Here is a 20493-nt window from a genome sequence, read left to right as displayed (position 1 = left end):
GTATGCCTTTTTAAGCCACATAATGGCAGCCTATTGGGGGCTTGTCTGTCCATACCTTCATCTCCATCGTTCCAAGGATTTGGTGAAGGGGGAAGTTTCTCTATGGGTGAAACTTGGCAGACTGTGCTGAATATGATATTGGTGGAATATCTTTTGCATTTCTATTTGAAGTACTGGACAGTGTAGCCTTGCATGTATAGGCTGCATTATTTGTCTTTAATTCTCTCTTAAGTGTCTATGCAGGACTGCACAGAAGACAGCTTTTTAGATTATTTTTGATTGCTCCGGGGTCCCCGCACATCAGTGGGACTATTCACTAGATTATTACTATACACAGAGATCCCCTACTACAGAAAGAGGGTCGCGTCCGCAACACAACTTTGTCCGGATGGACTGAAAGGAAAGGAGGCTTAGAAGAAAGGGCCTGGAGCTCACTCACTCTCCTGGCAGAGGTGATGGCTACCAGGAAAGCGGTCTTCAGAGTAAGGAGACGAAGAGGACAGTTATGAAGCGGCTCAAAGGGAGCGCACATCAGAAAAGTTAGATCAAGGTTTAAGTCCCAATCTATACGCATGTAAGTGGAGACTTGGCAGGTTCGGGTGGAGGACCGTTCCCTGCGACAGAAGGTCCCCCTGAAGAGGGGGATTGACAGACAGGCTGAGTAGCTCGGGATACCAGAACCTCGGTGCCCAGTCCAGACCCACAAGGATGACTTGGGTCCGGTCTCGCCTGATCTTCTACAGCAATCTGAGGAGAAGTGGTATAGGCGGAAAGGCGTACAATAGACCGCAACTCCACTCGCGTCGAAAAGCGTCTCCGAGCGAGTGCCGCCTTGGAAATTCCAACGAGCAGAACTGATGGCATTGCGCGTTGTCTTCTGTGGCGAATAGATCTAACCAAGGCTCTCCCCACTGCTGAAAGAGGCCTTGCGCCACGTCCGAGTTCAGACGCCATTCGTGATCCATCATGCACCGACGGCTGAGTTTGTCCGCCCTGGCGTTCAGGGAACCTGCCAGGTGATGAACCACCAGGGTCACGCCCTGATGTTCCAGCCACTGCCAGAGGCGTAGAGCCTCCTGGCATAGGGTCCACGACCCCACCCCGCCCGGTTTGTTGCAGTACCACATGGCGGTGGTGTTGTCCGTGAACACCTGCACTACACTCCCCGGACAGAGGGGAGGAATGCCTTCAGTGCAAGTTGGATCGCCCGCAGCTCCAGAAGGTTGATATGGAGCTGGGACTCCGCCGGAGACCAGAGGCCCCTGATCTCCGCCTCTCCCATGTGGCCTCCCCAGCCCTGGAGGGACGCGTCCGTCACAACTACGTGCTCCGGTTGGGTAGGGAGAGGGATCTGCCGCTGACCCATTCGCTGTCCGTGAGTCACCACGGCAACTGTCTTGCAGTGCCCTCCGAGATCAAGACATGGTCGGACAAGTTGCCCTGATGCTGAGCCCACTGAAACTTCAGGTCCCACTGCAGAGCCCGCATCCGCCACCTGGCGTGATGCACCAGAAGGATGCAGGAGGCCATCAGCCCCAGAAGCCGCAGCGTCAACCTGACCGAGACCCGGGATAAAGGCTGAAAGATCGGAATCAGAGCCTTAATATCCCGAACCCGCTGTTCGGGAGGATAAACCCGAAACTGCGCAGAGTCTAGAACCACTCCGATGAAGAGGAGCTTCTGAGAGGGACAAAGGTGCGACTTCGGCCTGGAGAAACCCAGCAGGTGCAGGAGGTCGGCCGTAGTCTGGAGGTGGCTGACGACTGTCTGGGGTGAGCCCGCCTTCAACAACCAGTCGTCGAGGTAGGGGAAGACTGAAACCCCTAACCTACACAGATGAGGTGCGACCACCGCCATCACTTTCGTGAACACCCGTGGGGCGCTGGTAAGGCCGAAGGGGAGCACGGTAAACTGAAAGTGCTCATGGCCTACCGTGAAGCACAGGTAGCACCGGTGGGCCGGCAGAACGGGGATGTGGAAATAAGCGTCCTGCAAGTCCAACGCTACCATCCAGTCTCCCGGATCCAGGGCAGCTAAGACATGAGCCAGTGTCAGCATCTTGAACCTCTCCTTCCGGAGAAAGCCGTTGACGTTCCGCAGGTCCAAGATAGGGCGTAGGACCCCTTTGCCCTTCTTGGGAACCAGAAAGTAGTGGGAGTAACAACCACACCCTACTTCTGGCCCAGGAACGCGCTCGATGCCCCCTTGGCCAAGAGGGCCCAACTTCCTCTCAAAGAAGATTCAAGCGATCCCCTGACACGCGGTGGTACTGCGGTGGCATGGCTGGAGGGGTCGCCTCGAAGGGGAGGGAGTAGCCCCTTCGGACGATTTGCAGCACCCACCTGTCCGATGTGATGTCGCACCAGTGGAGGAGGTGATGGCGAACCCTGCCCCCCACTGGCGTCTTGTGGGCGTGAAAGCTCGGACTAGGAGGGATTTGAGGCGGATGCTGCGGAGGTGGATGTGGACTGGCAGCGCCGTTGTCCCCGGGCACAGCCACGGCGGTTACCACGTTCGCCACCGCGCTGGATGTTAGTCTGCGGCCCGTGGCTGGCAGGACGTGTGGGGGGCGCCCCTTCCTTGGCCACGAAAGTGGCGAAAGGCAGCAGATTGCTGGCGCGGGCCTACAGGTCCAAGGACTTGACCGTAGCCCTGGAGTCCTTAAAGCGCTGAAGCGCACTGTCTGCCTTGTCGCCAAAGAGGCGACGGCCATCAAACGGCATGTCCATAAGGGTGTTTTGGACATCAGCCGAAAAGTTGTCGGACCTCAGCCAGGCGTGGCGACGAATCGCCACCATCGTTGCCATCACTTTACCTAGCGAGTCCGTGGTATCCAGTCCACATCTGATGGAGTAACGTGCCGTATCTCGACCCTCCGCAAGGGCTTGGGAGAGTTTAGTACGGGCCTCCTCCGGACATTGTGGCAGCACGTCCGCGACCGTGTCCCACAGAGAGTGGGTATAACGGCCCAAGAGGAACGCAGTGTTAACTGACCGCAACCCCAAACTCAGGGAGGAGAACATCTTTTTGCCATATTGTTCGTACCTCTTGGATTCCCGATCGGGGGGAGCCGTCGGGAATGCAGTCTGGGAGTTAGAGGCCTGCATGACCAGGCTCTCGAAGGTGGGGTGGGTGGACAGGAAGCAAGGGTCGCCCGGAGCCAGGCGATGGCGTCTGGCCACGTTCCTATCAACAGGAGGACCTGTAGCGGTCCTGGACCAGGTGCCCAGAAGAACGTCAGACAAGGCCTCATTAAACGGCAACAGAGGCTCCGAAGAGCTTGCTAGCAGTTTAAGGACCTCAGTGAGGAGGTTAGTCCTCACGGCCGCGACAGAGAGCTCAAGGGATAGGGCCTTGGCCGCCCGCGTCAACGCCACACTATAGGCTGCCCCCTCCTCCGTGGCCACGGTAGGAGGGGAGACAATGCCAGTGTCTGGCGAGGTGTCCATACCACTGACGTCCCCTAGCTCACCTGTCCAGTCCTGATAAGGACCCCTCCCAATCCGCCTCGCCACCCATCTCCTGGTACTCTGGGTCAAAAGATGGGTCTGGATCATAGAAGTAAAAATCTCCCATTGGCGTCGAAAGCGGCGTTGAGCCGAGGGGGGTACTGGGGACGGCGTCGACACCCTAGGAGCCGGCGAGGTCGTAAGGTCGACGCTGACAGAGTCCTGCTGCATTGGGAATGAAGTCGCCGACGGCACTGGGGCCGAAGCAACCGGCCCGCTTGGGCTCCCAGTCGGGGCCGCGGGGCCCGAAGGCACCGCGGAACCCGACGGAGGAGTGAGCGACCTCATGGCCGAGAGGAAGGCGTCAATCTCCTCTGGTGCCGCGTTCTGCCCAGGGACCGGCGGGTATGGAGCAGCCGCGACGCCTGTGGCTCCGACGGAGCCGCGTGGGCGGTGTCACCCGAACCCTTGGCAGCGTCGCGCGAGCGTCGGGGGGGGGGGGGGGGGGGTCGGAAGAGCGATGTCGCCTCTTCGACTTCTTGTGCCTCTTACCTGCGGACTTGAAGCTCGAGTAGTGGTGTTGATCCTCGGGACCGCTCCCGTCTAGCCTTCGACGTCAAGGCCCGGCAGTTGGGGCACAACTTGTCATCGTGGTCAGGCCACAGGCAATGAAGACACCAGCGATGGGGGTCGGTAACTGACATCAGTCGGTTGCAGTCGACGCAGGGTTTAAACCCGGGCATCCCTACCGGCACCGTCGGAGTCGTTCGACTTCGAAAAATATGATCAAAAAGTTTAGTCAAAAATGACTAAAGGGTACCACTGTTTCCGGATCGGCGCTTGCTGGCGTGGAAAAACATCGGAACTGATGTCAGCGCGCGAGAGTGTCTAAGTACTCCGGCGACGTCATCCCGGCGCCAACGACACCGGACGCGGAGCCGCAGACGACGCTGGACCCAGCCATTTGCGAATCAGTCTTGACCCTGCGCCCAATATGAAGAGTCCAGCCCGAACTTCCAGGCCAGGTCCTCCCTGGACTGGAAACAAGCATCTTAGGACCGGTTTTGAGCATTCAGCCTTCATCAGCCAGGATAGCTTAACTCCAGTGGCATGGAGAGCACGGGACCCACGTCTGGGCATACCTGTACCACTCGGGTGACAAATTCAAAAAGAAAAATTTATGGACAGAATGCAGAACACAGTCATACATTCACCCCAGTACAGAGATCTGGGCCTAAATCCATCATTTTTTTGCTCACCATGCCATTCCAGTTTGGACCCAGCCGTAAGCAAATAAGTCTTGACCCCGAGCCAAATGGGAACAGTCCAGCCTGAACTGCCAGGCCAGGTATCACTGTATTCGATGAAGTTGGGTCTATATATGTTGGATCGATTGAGCACTAACAGATCTTTCGAGAGAGGTAATATACTTTAATAATGAGGGTGGCAGGGCCATAGAAAAGGGTGAATGCTTAGACCACAGGGGACCAATCCAGTAGTAAAAATGGACTTTGACCCATCTAATCAATTTCAATAGTTTTCACGTAATTGTAGTCTTAGTCACACACTCCGGTCCAACAAGAGCTGGAAACCTACTCAAAAAGAAGTTTCTCCACTTGAAGATACATTCTCTACAGATTTAGTTCACCTGTAATTGCAGTCTTGCACCCAGGGTTCTTTTTTTTTTTTTTTATAACCAATTTTATTGATACCAAGGTTTCTTTTTAATTGCTCGGGTCTGCATCTGTAGATGTGTTTGCCCATTAAGTTCAATTCAGTTTTCTTCTCTTCCCTGGTTAATGCAGGATGCCCCTTTTCACTGTTTATCATGATTTAGATGATGCTTTTCTGATAAATGTGCTTCTGCAGCAAATTTACCATTTCAGCTTGAAGTATTTTCTAGTACGAGAGGATTGTAGCTCCACCACTCACAGGTGTAAATAGAAACCCATTCAGGTAGGTGACTTCAGTCAGCTAACAAGTCTTATAGGAAGCTTATAATTCCATAGAGATTTGGGCAACTGGCCATTGTGCATAAAACCCAAACAAACTGATATTCTACACCAACAGGTGAGCTTGTAAAATCGACCCAATTCAAGAAAATCTTTCTACAAAGTAAATATTCTCATGCAGCAAGCTTGCTCGTTCAAGCAGATCTCATCCTTCTAAGCTCAGCTTGTACCAGGCGCGCAACACCCATTGGGCTCACCGGGCTTCAGCCCCCCCGTCGCCTCCTCTGCCCGGGCTAAGATGACACGCAATGAAATCATTAACTAACGCTGTGCATCGGAGCCGAGAATGTGATTTTTATTATGCATTCTGAGAGGCCCAGCAGCCCGAGCAGACAGCCAGCCTCTGAACAGTTTCCTCGAGTGAACACCCCCTGCCCTCACCTCTTGATTGCCTTTAGAGTGGCGCCACCGAGGTGAAATCCTTGCCTGAAGGCAGGGATTTTACCTAAGCACTTGATGGGTTATAAGCATGGGGTGTAAAGTGCACAGCAGGGGGGAAGGCATGGCCAGTGCAGGTGACGCTTTTCTTTTGTATGGGAATTTCTGCTGGTGTCATAGCCCAGGGTGTGCTGTCTGTGCCCTTGTATAGATGTGCATTCCATACAAGTGCACAGACAGCAAACCCTGGGCTAAGACACCAGCAGAAATTAATTTACAATGGAAAAGCGTCACCTGCACTGCCATCCCTTTCACCCTGCTGTCTGTGCACTTGGATGGAATTCACATCCACCGCACTGCTCACCAGATAAATGGTGAACAGGGCCATGGATCTTTCTATTTTCGCATCCAAGGGCAGCAGCGAAGAAGCAGAGGAGGCCCAGGCAAGGAGAATCCAGGAGACCTATCTACTCTGAGACCTTCGAGGGGCTGGATGCCAGGACGCAGTGCTGCTGATCAGCCCGACTCCACAGTATAGTATCAGAGGAGCAGGCAGCAGGGGTTAATTTTAGGGTTCTGAGCGGGTATGGGTTTTGGGGTTCCAGGGGGCAATTTTAGGGTTTAGGGTGGGTATGGGTTTTGGGGTGCCAGGGGTCATTTTAGGGTTCAGCGTGGGTATGTGTTTTGGTGTGCCAGGGGTAATTTTAGGGTTCAGGGAAGGTGTGGGTTTTGGGGTGTCAGCGGGCAATTTTAGGGTTCAGGGTGGGTATGGGTTATGGGGTGCCGGGGAATTTATGGTTCAGGGTGGGTATGGGTTTTTGGGTGCCAGAGGGTAATTTTAGGGTGTGGGGTGGGTATGGGTTTTGGGGTGCCAGGGGGGCGGATACTTTTAGGGTTCAGGGTGGGTGTGGGTTTTGGGGTGCCATGGGATTAATTTTAGGGTTCAGCGTGGGTATGTGTTTTATAGTGCCAAGGGTAATTTTAGGGTTTAGGGCAGGTGTGGGTTTTGGGATGTCAGGGGCTATTTTAGGGTTCAGGGTGGGTATGGGTTATGGGGTGCCAGAGGGGAATTTATGGCTCTGCATGGGTATGGGTTTTGGGGTGCCTGGGGTAATTTTAAGGTTCAGGGTGGGTATGGGTTTTGGGGGGCAAGGGGGGGATTTATGGTTCAGCATGGGTATGGTTTCTGGGGTGCCAGGGGTAATTTAAGGTTCTGGGTGGTAATGGGTTTTGGGGTGCCAGGGGGTAATTTTAGGGTGTGGGGTGGGTATGGGTTTTGGGGTGCCGCGGGGGGGGGGGATACTTTTAGGGATCAGGATGGGTATGGGTTTTGGGGTGCCAGTGGTAATTTTAGGGTTCAGGGCGGGTATGGGTTTTAGGGTGTGAGGGGGTTAATTTTAGGGTTCAGCGTGGGTATGTGTTTTGGTGTGCCAGGGGTAATTTTAAGATTCAGGGTGAGTATGGGTTTTGGGGGGCAAGGGTGTAACTTTAGGGATCACTGCGGTATGGGTTTGGGGTGCCAGGGGTAATTTTAGGGTTCAGGGTGGGTATGGGTTTTGGGGTGCCAGGGGTAAATTTAGGGTTCAGGGCGGGTATGGGTTTTGGGGCTCCAGGGGGGTGATTTTAGGGTTCAGGGTGGTAATGGGTTTTGCGGTGTCATGGGTCAATTTTAGGGTTCAGGTTGGGTTTGGGGTGCCGGGGGGAATTTATGGTTCAGCATGGGAATGGGTTTTGGGGTGCCAGGGGTAAATTTAGGGTTCAGGGCGGGTATGGGTTTTGGGGCTTCAGGGGGGTGATTTTAGGGTTCAGGGTGGTAATGGGTTTTGGGGTGCCAGGGGGTAATTTTAGGGTGTGGGGTGGGTATGGGTCTTGGGGTGCCGGGGGGATAATTTTAGGGATCGGTATGGGTTTTGGGGTGCCAGGGGTAATTTTAGGGTTCAGGGCGGGTATGGGTTTTAGGGTGTGAGGGGGTTAATGTTAGGGTTCAGCGTGGGTATGTGTTTTGGTGTGTCAGGGGTAATTTTAAGATTCAGGGTGAGTATGGGTTTTGGAGGGGCAAGGGTGTAATTTTAGGGATCACTGCGGGTATGGGTTTTGGGGTGCCAGGGGTCCTTTTAGGGTTCAGGGTGGGTATGGGTTTTAAGGTGTGAGGGGGCATTACCCGATCCTGATTATCTGCCATTTTAGCTCCGCCCCATTGATTAACATTAGCCACGCCCCTTCTTTTGCCATGTTAGCCCCCCCCGAAATGAAGACCTAGTTGCGCCCCTGGCTTGTACCTATAATACTGTACACAGAAGCTTACTGTGATAATGCGTGAGTAGAAAGACTCCGGTAATGCTGCTCTTGCAGACTGTGTAATATTCAAGAAGATGCCTTAACGATTAATAGTGACCTTGAAGTTATAATACTATTAACATGTTTCTAATTCAGTAATTACAGTCTCAGCAAACGTGCTATAAACGTGTAGATTAGGTGGAAAGTAGCTTCCATCGCTGTGTGACAAACATCAGTCAAACCATGATGCACCACTATCATCACACACTTGATAAAGACTTATCGCACACACCCAGCACTTCATCTGACAACCAAAAAATAAATACCACAAAGTATTATTCAAATTACACTTCTAAAAGCCTTTCCAGATAGAGTGGCTAAACGGCAGGCCCAAGATATTTCTCAGACGTCCACTACATCTTCAACCACCCACTGTCCCTGCCAGCGCTGTGGAAAGCCAGTATGGATGCTACGTGCAAACCATCACGCTCCTACAAAATTGACAACCTGCTCTGTGCTGGTGCACTAGTATTGGTAGTCTGTTTAATGTACGTTTAACTGTTAAAAATGCTGTTGATGCAAAGCTGGACAATTGCATTAGATGTGGTGTCACTGTACACCCAAATGCCTCAGGAGGACGGGCTATGCACCATTGAAACCTTTTTGGTGCAAAGACCTAAACCAGTGATTCTATGATGAGATTGGCCAGATTTGCACTCACGAAAAACTACTTTAAGTTTGGCAATGACTACTATTTACAAGCCAAAGGGACTGCCATGGGTTGACCTTTTGCACCCGAGTTAACTGTGCTGTTCATGGTAAAATCTGTGGATTACAACAACAATCCATTTGTTCCACATGTTTCAAATTGGGTACGTTACATTGATGACGTGTTTCTAATATGGAATAGTGATGTAAGCGGCCTATTACAATTTCACATCTGGTTAAACTAATGCACACCAGACATTAAATTTAGTTTAAACTACAATTCAAGTAGGATGACGTTCTTGGATATTGAGATATACTCTTCTGACGGTATACTAATTACAGCATTGCACAAAAAACCGACAGACCGAAACAAAACCTTGCACTACACAAGTCACCACAGAAAACAATGTGAAGTGGACTGTTCTACTAAAAGTGGAGAAGGACCCACGGATGGTGACTTCGATAGAAACCTCACGCAGAGACAAGCAATGCTGATGGTAATGGTGAAATTCAATACCGCAGTTGATGGTTTAAATGAGCTATCTGAAATTTATAATCTAGAACATTTCCTCCTGCCTGCAGATCCCATGCTGTTCTACATCATCAGTTATTAAATGTACCTGAACTTTTCCCTACCGTTCCATATGAAGCCACAGCCCAATGTTTTTAGGTCTCGCCAGGCGTTGCAGCGCAAAGCGCTGCACGCTCAACGAGAGATATTGTAAGAATAGATTTGAGAAAGGGGACTTGAAACTCCGCCCCTCATTTCCATTGGCTGGCGTCACCGTTTATCCTATACTGTGGGCTGCCATTGGAAATTAGGTCTTTTTGTTGCCGCCCTTTCTCCTTTTTGTCTGGCCCATCCGGACACTCTTGTCTCCTTTGTGGCTGTCGCAAAGCATTTTCTTATCTTTATGGGGCCATCTGCTTTCACTCAGACACGTGTTTATTTTTGCATGGCGCTTTCACTTAAAGTGAAAGCGTGATGCAAATATAAACAAGCAGCCAAGTGAAATTTGTGCGGCTCAGAAAGACCTGAAATAATATTTCCACTTGTACAATCGAAGTTTTCCAGTGAGGCCCACTACGCATTTGAAACCCGCACTCCTATAAGGAATTCACGCATGTTTTATCCATACAACCGGATGTTTCTTGCTGAATTGGTATTGCCGATTTTAGGGGGCCACGTGCAGCGTTTGTGGGCCCAACTTTTCAGGAAATATTTGGAAATGACCAAATATGAATTTGTCAGACACCAGTCTGGAGATGTATTCGATTTATTTATGTCTGACGGGGCTCCTTCTTTCATAAATAACTTCTGGTCCTCCTTAGAAGCTATGCTCCTCCTTTCAGCAGTGCACCTGGGGCGGAAAAACTTCATATTGGAGGAGTGAGGTTGGATACTGCTCTGCTGCCTGGGTAAGTGTGTCCCTCTGTTCGTGTAGAGGCCCCTCCTCCTTTCATCAGCGCCTAGCCCCTGCCTGTGGCTCGTTAACTCTGCTCTCGGAGGGGTCTCCCTCTTGGTCTTGTAATTAAGCCTCCTTCCTTTGTATTTCAGCCTGTATCCCCTTTTCTTGTGTTTCATCCTGTCTCTAATATTGTCCTGGTGCTTCAGCCTGTGTCTCTCTTTCCCTTCTGCTTCAGCCAGTGTCTCTTTCCCTTGTGCTTCAGCACGTGTCTTTCCCTTGTGCTTCAGCACGTGTCTCTTTCCCTTGTGCTTCAGCACGTGTCTCTTTCCCTTGTGCTTCAGCCTGTGTCTCTTTCCCTTGTGCTTCAGCCTGTGTCTCTCTTTCCCCTGTGCTTCAGCCCGTGTCTCTTTCCCATGTGCTTCAGTCTTTCTCTTGTGCTTCAGCCAGTGTCTCTCTTTCCCTTGTGCTTCAGCCCGTGCCACTTTCCCTTGTGCTTCAGTCCGTGCCGCTTTCCCTTGTGCTTCAGCCTGTGTCTCTTTCCCTTGTGTTTCAGCCTGTGTCTCTCTTTCCCTTGTTCTTCAGCCTGTGTATTTTTTTTCCTTAATAAGTGAGGCGCCGTCTTCACGGACACCGCGCTATGCAATGCAATAGGTGTTGCTTTTGGTATTGTAAATAACACTGCCTTTTGATTTTTTTAAAGGCATTGCCATTTACAATGTCAATAGCTCAAAATAATGTAATTGTGAGATCTATTGCATTGTAAATTTCAAATGCAAGCTTGCTTCACTACATGCTCTCACAACACATTCCTTGGGTCTTTGTTTCTAACAAAAACAAGATGGTTTTTGTTTTATACAATTGACCCCACCACAACATCACGGGGAGCGTTTATGCGGGAGCACAGCAGTACACGCATTCAAGAAACAATAGCCTCTTCCACACCGTCAGTAAGAAAACTACACATGGACATGGTTAAGTCCTTTCTCTATTGTGCTTTCTAAAGCAACTCCCTTCAACACACAGAGTGGTAACGTGCAGAGGCAGCGCGCTCTTCCTTCAAAATATGCCGCAACACCCAACCCGATAGCGGCAGGATCAAGTCACAGGGAGACGCGGCCGGTGAATCGCAACAACAACAAAGGTATGCATTTGGGCACTAAGCAAGTAATTACTTCACTGAAGACATGCTTGTGAGACTACGCGCTATAATATAGCCTAGAGAACAAATGGAGGGCAGAAACGCTGCCCGGAAAATTACTAATCCTGTTAAAAACCACAATTTTTCCATGCCAACATTTGGGTTTTAAGCAGATGTTGAAAGGCTTGTTTTTCTACTTTCTTATAGTAAGGAAATCCATGAGTCTTCGACCACTCCACCGAAAATCTTGCACCCGTGATTAAAGAAAGAGTGACATCCAAAAAGGTATGGAGGCTCCACACCACCTCGTTTTTTTTCAAAGAACAGTTTTTTTTTTAAGAACAGTATTTTTTTCCGAATAACAGCGGTAAGTGACAGACCACTCATGACTTCATGTTTTTGTTTCTTCAAGTAAAAATACAGCGCCTCATCCGACACTTCATGAAAGACAGCCTCCACACTTTTCTGAGCGAACTCGAAGTGTCCCACGCATCTCCACAATCACTCCCCTCCACAAGCACCATTCACAAGACTGGCGTGGTTTCTTCTTGTCTCTCTTTTTTCTTCCTTCTCCGCAGTTTTTAAGCAAAAAGCCACACAAACAGTTTGGCTAGAGATTGGTTAATCTTTAAGATGGTAAATCAGAGTTAGGATTTTTTTTTTTTTACTTTTTTTTGTAGGCAGGCGTGCTTTGTATAATTGGTGTTGTAAGTGATAACACAAGGACTATTTTCTCATTTTCTTTCCCCTTTCTTGAGCTCTTTGTTGTTCCAGGTCCTGAGGAGAAACACACCAAAGTCACCTAGGGGTTTGAAAAGTGTTGATCTAGATTTGGACCAAACAAGTGAACTTGGATTCACTATCAGGCTAACCTCCCCAACCCGACTTTTGTGTTTACTTGTGACTAACTTCTTTAAAACATTACGGAAGGAATTGCCTTGGTTACCTGGATAATACACTGTTTGGCCCATGCCCTCATTGGGGTTGTGAAATTCTGTTGTTCTTAAAAACAAAAGTAACACTGCAATTCTAAAATAAAGCTTTCAACCCCTCTTTGGGCTTTCTCTTTTCATGTTAGTTACTTTTTATGTTTTGCAAAGTTTGGAACCTGAGCTTGCTCATTCAACACTATTGCATGAATCTTCTGTTGACGTTATGTCTAGTGTTGTTGAAATATATGTGACAAATATCATATGTTATACATGTTATGTATGAGATGGAATTTGTGTGGTCTATGCAAAATTGATTAATCTACTATTGTGAGAGTGAGTAAAGTGTTTTTGACAAAATCAAATTTCAAAACCTTTAAACAAACCAAAGAATTAAAAAAAACTGTTCTTTTCAGTCACTATGAGTGTCACGTGTGATTTTAGGAAGCCATTTGTTGATCAAGCATTAGTACTGGCATGCGTGTTGTTGCTAGCTATATAGGCTATAAAGCACTACTCTCCAACAAAAACTATAAGCTATTGAGCAAACAATGCAGATGTGTTTTTAATAAAGTTTTTACTACCACTTGACCAACCAAAGCCTCCTGATGGGCTTGAACTTTCACACAATAATGCTTAGTGAAGGTGTGCGATGTTGACTATTTAGGAGCCTTACAACTTTCTGCTATTGGTATATTTGGAGGGCTATTGTACTTCCCCTTCTAGAGGAGTGTGCCATCGGCACAAAATAGATTGTGCATTTTGCTTTGGCATAACATGTTCACATGAGGACAGAGGGTGTGGGTGTGGCATAGCGTCCAGAGCAGCTGACTTAGGCGCAGGGAATCATGTTCAAATCTCAACGTTGGCTCAACAAACTGTGCTTCTGGGCAGAAATCACTTAATCTCACTGTGCCTATAGACAGTGCTTGGATACCCTCACGGGTGATTAGCCGTGCTCAACAAATACAAATATTTATTTATCCTGCCAGTCCTAACTTTGAAATAGGATTTCCCAAATGGCCTTTAGGAAAAGTAACAAACAGTTGCCTTGATGTGCAGATCGGTTTTGTTTGATCAATGTAATAATACATTAGAGCTCTCTTAACATTTAAAGTGTGTAGCCCCACCTATCTGACACAGTTTCATGGTGCAGGAAGAATACAGTCAACTCGGTAATCTAACTCGTATAGATAGGGGCAACCACCTGTGGATTTGTTTTCAAACCCACCCTATCCTGTGAACCTAAATGAAAGGCTCCTCTATTTATAAAGTTTGTAGTTCACCGCCTCTTCCAGTGAAGTGGTTGCATCAATGAATGCTACCTTCTAGTAAAGATATTAGGCGTCGCTAGAAGGTAGTGTGACTCAAACGGTGGTCCCATGAGTCTAGTAAATATGACATTTAGGTCACACGAAGGCAAGGTGGTGTTATTAGAAATTCTCTTAAGCCCGTCATGAAAGCTTTAACAGGAATGATTTACATTGTCAGTTTTGAATGCAAACGGCTACTGCTGCTAAATGTAATTGAATAGAAGTGTATGCTAACTGGCTTTTGGAGGTGTCTCAAGTAACAAAATGGCTACTTACTGGTAGGAGTACTTTTATAGCATGAAGAATTTTCTCCATCTGCCAGAGTAAGGAAATTTGGTGCAGGGGTGAGGTGCTAATGAGATGATCTGATGTTAGCTAAAAGGAACTCTGATGTCTCTGCTAAATCGCCAAGCATTTAAGCGGAGATCCTGGAGAATGGAGTGGAGCATTTTCCGAGGAGCGAACAAGTCCACCTGAGGCACAACCCACTGGGCTGAAATGTCATGAACTACCTTAGGTAGAAGGTGCCACAAGTGGTCGGTAAGGTAACACCTGCACAAGCTATTGGTTCCGACATTAAGGACCTGCTAGGTGATTGGATGTGAGCCAGATTTCGAGATGGTGTGCCCAAGACCACAGTCTCAAAGCTTACAGGCAATGCAGGTGGGACACTATATCCTCTCATTTGTTCACCTGGAACATTGCTGTTGTGTTGTCCATCAAGATCTGGACGAACTAACCTTGAATGGAATGGAGGAAGGCTTCAGCACCAGCTGGATCACTGGAGAGTTTCAACAGGTTGATGTGAAGAACCTGTTCTTCCAGAAACTTTTAATCCCGAATCCTCTAGGTAGGCTCCTTTAACGTGTAGGCATCCTTCACTTCCGTTGCCATGGTAGGAGGGGGAGCGAAAGCCATCCGGTAGCTCAAGTTCGCCTTGTTCTCCCACCAAGCCACTTTGGCCACAGCGCTGGGGAAGATTACGATGGAGTCTGCTAAGTTTCCTCCGTAATGTAGCCACTACCTGCAGCAGCACCACTGCAGAGCCCTCATGTGCCAACGTTCATGTGCGACTAGGATAATTCAGGAAGCCAGCAGATCAAGGAATCCGAGGAACTTTAGGACTGAGACTCATACGACTTGCTGGAAAGATTAAACAAATTCCTGGATGTACGAAATCCTTTGAGGCAGAGGGAAGGTGGAGAGCAGAGTACTGTCCAGCAGTGACCCTATAAACTGGAGTCGCTGGAGGGCCACATGTGGGCTTTGGACTTTTTGAAAGAAAAGCCCAGATTGAACAGCTGGGATGCTGTCGACTGAAGATGGCACACAACCACCTCTGGCGATCCAGCTTTCATTAGCCAGTCATCCATGTATGGGAAGATGGGAATGCCTGACCTTCTGAGATGGTCTGCTACGACTGCCCTCACCTTCGTGAAGACTTGAGGCAATGATTTAGGCCAAAGGGTAGTACTGCAAATTGGTAGTGCATACAACCCACCACTAACCTAAAGTACTTCCAGTGCTACCACAAATAAGGAGGTGGAAGAACGCATCCTGCAGGTCGAATAATACCATCCAGTCTCCAACACTAGCAACACTTGAGCTAGGGTCAGCATGTTGAATATTTCCTTTTTGAGGAAACGGTTTAAATTCCTAATCAAACACAGACAGACGTCTTTCTTGGGAACCAGGAAGCACCATGCTTAACATCCTTGGCCCGTTTCCTGTTCGGGAACTACTACTAATGCTACATTCTGTAAAAGTGGCACGCCTCCTGCTCTAATATGGCTAGGTAGCGAAACCCCTTTCTACTTTTTGGAGGAGCTATAGGTCCAGAGAGATAGCCTTCCAGACCGGGAGAAAATAGGACGTCCACCCTCCCAAAGGCTCCGAGTGCTACTGGTGAAGCACACTAGGTCTGCTTTGTTGGTGGCACATGGGGTGGAAGAAGAATATGGCTGTTGCATGGATCCACATCACTTTCCTCTGGCTCTGTGATGGAATTGTCATACCAGCTGGTTCAACTGTTGCTGCTGCAGAGGCTGTTGGGGAAATGAGAATCACCTTGAGGAGCAATAAAAACACAAACTTGTGATAATGTTGGGGAGGGGGTTGTGAGCTGTAGTCAGTCCCAGGGAACGGGCTGTAGCTACACTATTTCTGAATCGCTCTACAGTTGAATCAGCCTTGACACCAAACAACCACACCCCAACAAAGGGGAAATCCAATTGGCCTGAACATCTGGAGAAAGGTTAGATGTTTGAAGACGGCACATCTTCAAAAGTAAAAATGGAAGTACATATTGCTTGGGCCACAAAATCCACCATGTCTAGATCAGATTTTATAATATGACGAGAAGCTTTCTGCCTATCTACAGTAACTACCTGAAACTGAGCCATGTCCTCCAGGACATGAGGCATCACCATTTGTGCCATATCCAACAAAGCATGATTGTATCGTGTGAGTAGGCCGCTGGTGTTAACAGATTTCAGGGCCATACTCCTTGCTGAAAAGGCCTCCTTCTCTCAAGTCCCCACGCATTGGTGATATTAGAAGGAGCGACCCCAAGGGGTCTTGGAGCTGTGTGGAGCTGAGGTACCCGAAGAAACCCTAGCTGGAATTGAAGCATTTCCAAATCTGGAGTACATAGTATTCACACTACTGGATCCTAGCCTGGAGTCAGAAACTTTGGGAGAGACAGTCCTGGTGCTGAGGGGTCCAGACATGGGGGTAAAATCGCTGAGGCGGATCAAGGTTGCTTCGGGCCGGGTCCAATGACGTTGGCTGAGTGGGGCTGCACTCAGGAGAAGGAAACCAGCTCAATGTCAACCAGCTCAAGCTCAGAGGATGAAGGAACTGTGGAAGGGGAAGGCTGACAAAGTGACTTCTCTTTGGTGTGGTTTCGGGTTACCTGTGTTTCTTCCTCCCCCCCCCCCCCAGAAGAATGCGAGGAAGGTGATAGGGAGCGAGATCTTGAATGTCGTTGACTGTCATTTCTGTCTGGGTATAAAAAGCTTAGCTTGGGACTCTATTATGGCCTTCGGGTGCACACTGCAACAGGATTCCCAGGTCTGGAAGCCATGGTCCAAACTGAAGCACCAGAGGCAGATAAGAGAGTGGATCTTTAATGGACATCTGTGCTTAGCAATCCCTACATGGTTAAACCTTGATTTCTAAGGAGACATGTTCCTGCACAGATTTAAATTGAGCGAGGAAACTCCTCGGAGAGCATAGCGTTGGATCTGTGTCAAAGGCAAGGGGGGAAAAAAAGAGAACTGATGTTGCACCAGGGACAATGCTAGATGAGTCAGTTGAGGTCATCTGACGTAATTTACAGCATTGTTACAAAGTCACCGCCCCTTACCGGCGACGTGAAATCTTGGTTTTCTGGATCCGGTTTGATTCCTCAGAAAGTTCACAGCTGAGGAATCTGCAGGTAGAAGTACCCAACGAAGTTCAAGTATGGAAACACATTAATCGCCCTGCACCGTAGATGGGCTGCCAACAATGCTGGACATTTGGTAAACAACCATGGGACTGTTATAACACTAAAAGGTATTACTGAACTGAGAATCTAGTCAGCTTACCACAAATCGGAGGTAGCAGTCATGTGCTGAATGAATGAGGATGTGGATGAAAGTGACCTGATGGTCGCTATGTGACCTCATTTGCCAAGCAGGGGGGGTGATGTCCTGCACGTGCTGTCATTGTGAAATGCTCCGACAGAATATACTGATTCAGTGACCTGAGGTTGAGAATAGGTTGCAGGGTAAAGTTTTTTTTGGGAATGAGAATGTACAGTGAGCACACCTCTTGACTCAGCTAGTGTGTGGGTACCAGTTTGATCGTACCTTTGCTAAGAAATGCTTATACTTCCTCTAGCAGCAGTCGTTAGTATTCTTCAATGATTCATGTTGCCGAAGTGTGATGTTGGGTGGTGTCGTGTGAAAGTGGTATCCTTGGACAATGGATAGTACCAATTTGTCTGAGGTGATTTCCCTTCACTGTGAAGAAAGCATCCGATTCTCTCCTCAACACGAGTAATGAGATCAAATGGGAATGATTGTTAGGTCACTTAGTTTAAAGTTGAAGCATCCTTTTCAAAGCGGCTTTGACTCTTTTCTTTACTGTTACCTGTGTATCCACTTAAATAATAGATTTTTGGTGAATGCCCTCCTGAAAGGCTTGAACTGTTGGGAACCTGAGAGCTTTGTTGTAGTAGCAATTTTCGCTTACTCATTTGTTCCTCTTGAAAATCAGTCCTGGAGACGGAGTTTGCAGTGTCCCGCCTTCGCAGTTTCGGTATACTTTTGATCTATCTGCATACAGTGTATCTGCGGCTTGATATCACATGAGCGAGAGATACATACGCAATCATGCATGTCATCATAAAATGATGCTCGTTTTGACTTCACTGAAGGCTGTATCAGCTGCATCTAGGGCACACCAAATATTGGCATCTGATATTTTGTGCTCCTTCACCATTACAGCCTTCCCTACCATGCCGCCACTCCAGGATACACATCTGGCAGAGGTGCAGTCAGCTGTCTATCTTCTTCCAATGATCATTATATCTTGAAAGGAAGACTACCGTGTTGGCAATACGCCACTGCGTTGCTGCCCTAACTGCAACATGTTGAATCCTGTGTCTATCCTGTTAACTCTCCTTATTAGAAGGCATCTCTGGTATCTTGGGCACATGCTCTTCCCTTAGCCTCATGGACGATCAGGAGGGCAAGGCTCCTTATATATAGTGGGTCATCTGGAGCTAGCTTATATTTCTTTTCGACACTTGGTGTCATAACCCAGGCCTTCACTGGCCCGTTAAAATAGTTATCTGTGTATTTCATCACTTTTATTTTTACATAGGTAGAAATTGCAGAGATATTTCAGTCTTTGACAATGTTCCTACTAGTAAACCATGAAGTCTTCCACCACATGTAGTCTGACTTTGTGAAGTTCAGCTGCACTTTGTATTACATCAGGTTAGGCTGTATCTTCAAGAAGCAAGGTCTTGACTGGGTATGGTACGATGGCATTGTCATACCAAGGATCTGCATTATAGTCCCTCCCATGGGTCATCTCACTCCCTAGGAGGTGCTGTGTCAAGATAGGGGTCTAGAACATCATACTGACTGTCATGACTGAATCAGTGTGGTAGAAATGTACTAGATTCAGTGGTAAAAGTGGTCTTTGAGGTGATTGTGCTGGCAATGCATGATGTTTTAGTGGGGATAGTGGAGCAGTTAAATGGTACGGTATGGGTACAGTGGCTTGATCACTACTCTTCATGGGTATAGAGAAGCTTTCTGAGTACTCTAGTATGCGAGCTTGCCATTATTGGACGATTCTGGCAATATTGGCTCTGACTTCAGATGAGAATTACATGCAAGGTTTTCCCGGATGAAGGGTGTGTGTGTATCTATAGCTTTAGCTGCCCGACATCAGACACCTGTGGTAGCTCGATAATTAGAGTGGAGTCATGTCATTGGGCTAAAGGTGGTGCTGAGCTCTTCTTCATAGTTTGCTTCTAAGCTGTTTTTGGTTCGGACTGTGCATGTTCTATGGCTCGGGTTGAGTAGGTGTGGGTTGGTGCCAAAGCTTGGGAGCACTTAGCTACAGGCATCTCTAAAGCAGAGGTGGCCTCTTGGAGCCGAGCGGGCTCGGTGCCGGAGGTTGAACTAAAATTTTGATCCCTCTTGGTGGAGTCCCTGGGCTTGACAACGGACTCCCTCAAGAGTGGTACTCTGCCTTTAACAGACTGAGGTTGAACCACAGAGGGTCACTCTTCGGCTTACAGTCAAAGTATTGGACTTTCGTGCAACCCAACATAATCTTCTGCGACCTATCCAGCGGCAGATTTCAGGGCTCAAGTCTGCTCTGATGGTAAAAAAAAAACACAATCTGAGGGGGAAGACTTTTTTTGGGTGCACTGTGGGCTCCAGAGAGAAGTCACAAGGTAAATGAAGAACAATGACTTTTTCAAAGTAAAACAATCTGCAAATGTCTGTGCCCAACACTTTATGGCAGGAATATGCAGAGCATGTGGTCAACAGCAGCACATGCAACAAACATCATTTTCACTATTGGCATATTCATACTTCATCAAATCTGTTTTTGAGACATTAGGATTTAAATGAAGATATTGGACTTAATATAGTAAAGAGTAATTGCCCATATGAGAATTCATTCCAGTGGACTTTTTTGTCTACTCCTTAATCTAGCCTTTCCTAGATAGTTGAGTAAGATATGTATGATTAGAAGCTTTTTCTATCTTTGTGAGACACGAGTGAAAAATGGAAAATATTAATTTCTCATCAATCATCTTCTGCTCCCTTCCACTCAATCCTGGTCAATCAACAAACCAACTGAAGGTGACCAACATAGCGCTTACTGAGTTTTAAGGTCAAGGCACTGTTGAAAAATACCTGATCTCTCCCAAAACTATTCCACCATTTCTCACTGAAAGTCTTTTATCTTTTAATTACTGTTTACCTTGTTAACTGCTGCAGATTTCACTTTGTTTCTGCACACCACAAAAATAATCTGATATCAAAAGAAAGACTTTAAATAAGAAGAAAAACGCTTTGACAAGGCCCTGATAGTGCTTGTAACAAAAGAAGTCAAAAAAATGGCATAGCTTGGCCTAATATGGTTAAAATTCAAACCGATGGGACTAGAGATCAAACAAACCATAGAAAACAAAACAAAGAAAATCTCTTCTCATTAAGTGGATCAAACATGTTTTTATTACTTCCATAATGTAAACTAAAATGATGATAAGATGGTCAGTGGTTGCAATAATTAGTTTTGATTTGAGTTTCTCTCCTATGATGGATCTGTTCCTAGATCCAGCATGTGGGGGAACTATTCAGCG

General features: G+C 47.8%; 1 protein-coding gene across 8 annotated transcripts in view; it reads right to left on the bottom strand.

Moving 5' to 3' along the window:
• ATF7IP (activating transcription factor 7 interacting protein) overlaps positions 1–20493 on the bottom strand; it is an 815446-nt gene that overhangs the window by 336769 nt on the left and 458184 nt on the right. The gene's annotated exons all lie outside the window — the stretch shown is intronic.

The sequence above is a fragment of the Lissotriton helveticus genome, chromosome 1_1 (assembly GCF_964261635.1).
Source record: "Lissotriton helveticus chromosome 1_1, aLisHel1.1, whole genome shotgun sequence".
NCBI lineage: Eukaryota > Metazoa > Chordata > Amphibia > Caudata > Salamandridae > Lissotriton > Lissotriton helveticus.
The sequence above is the reverse complement of the archived record's forward strand: the minus strand, read 5'-3'. Positions and strand labels throughout refer to the sequence as shown.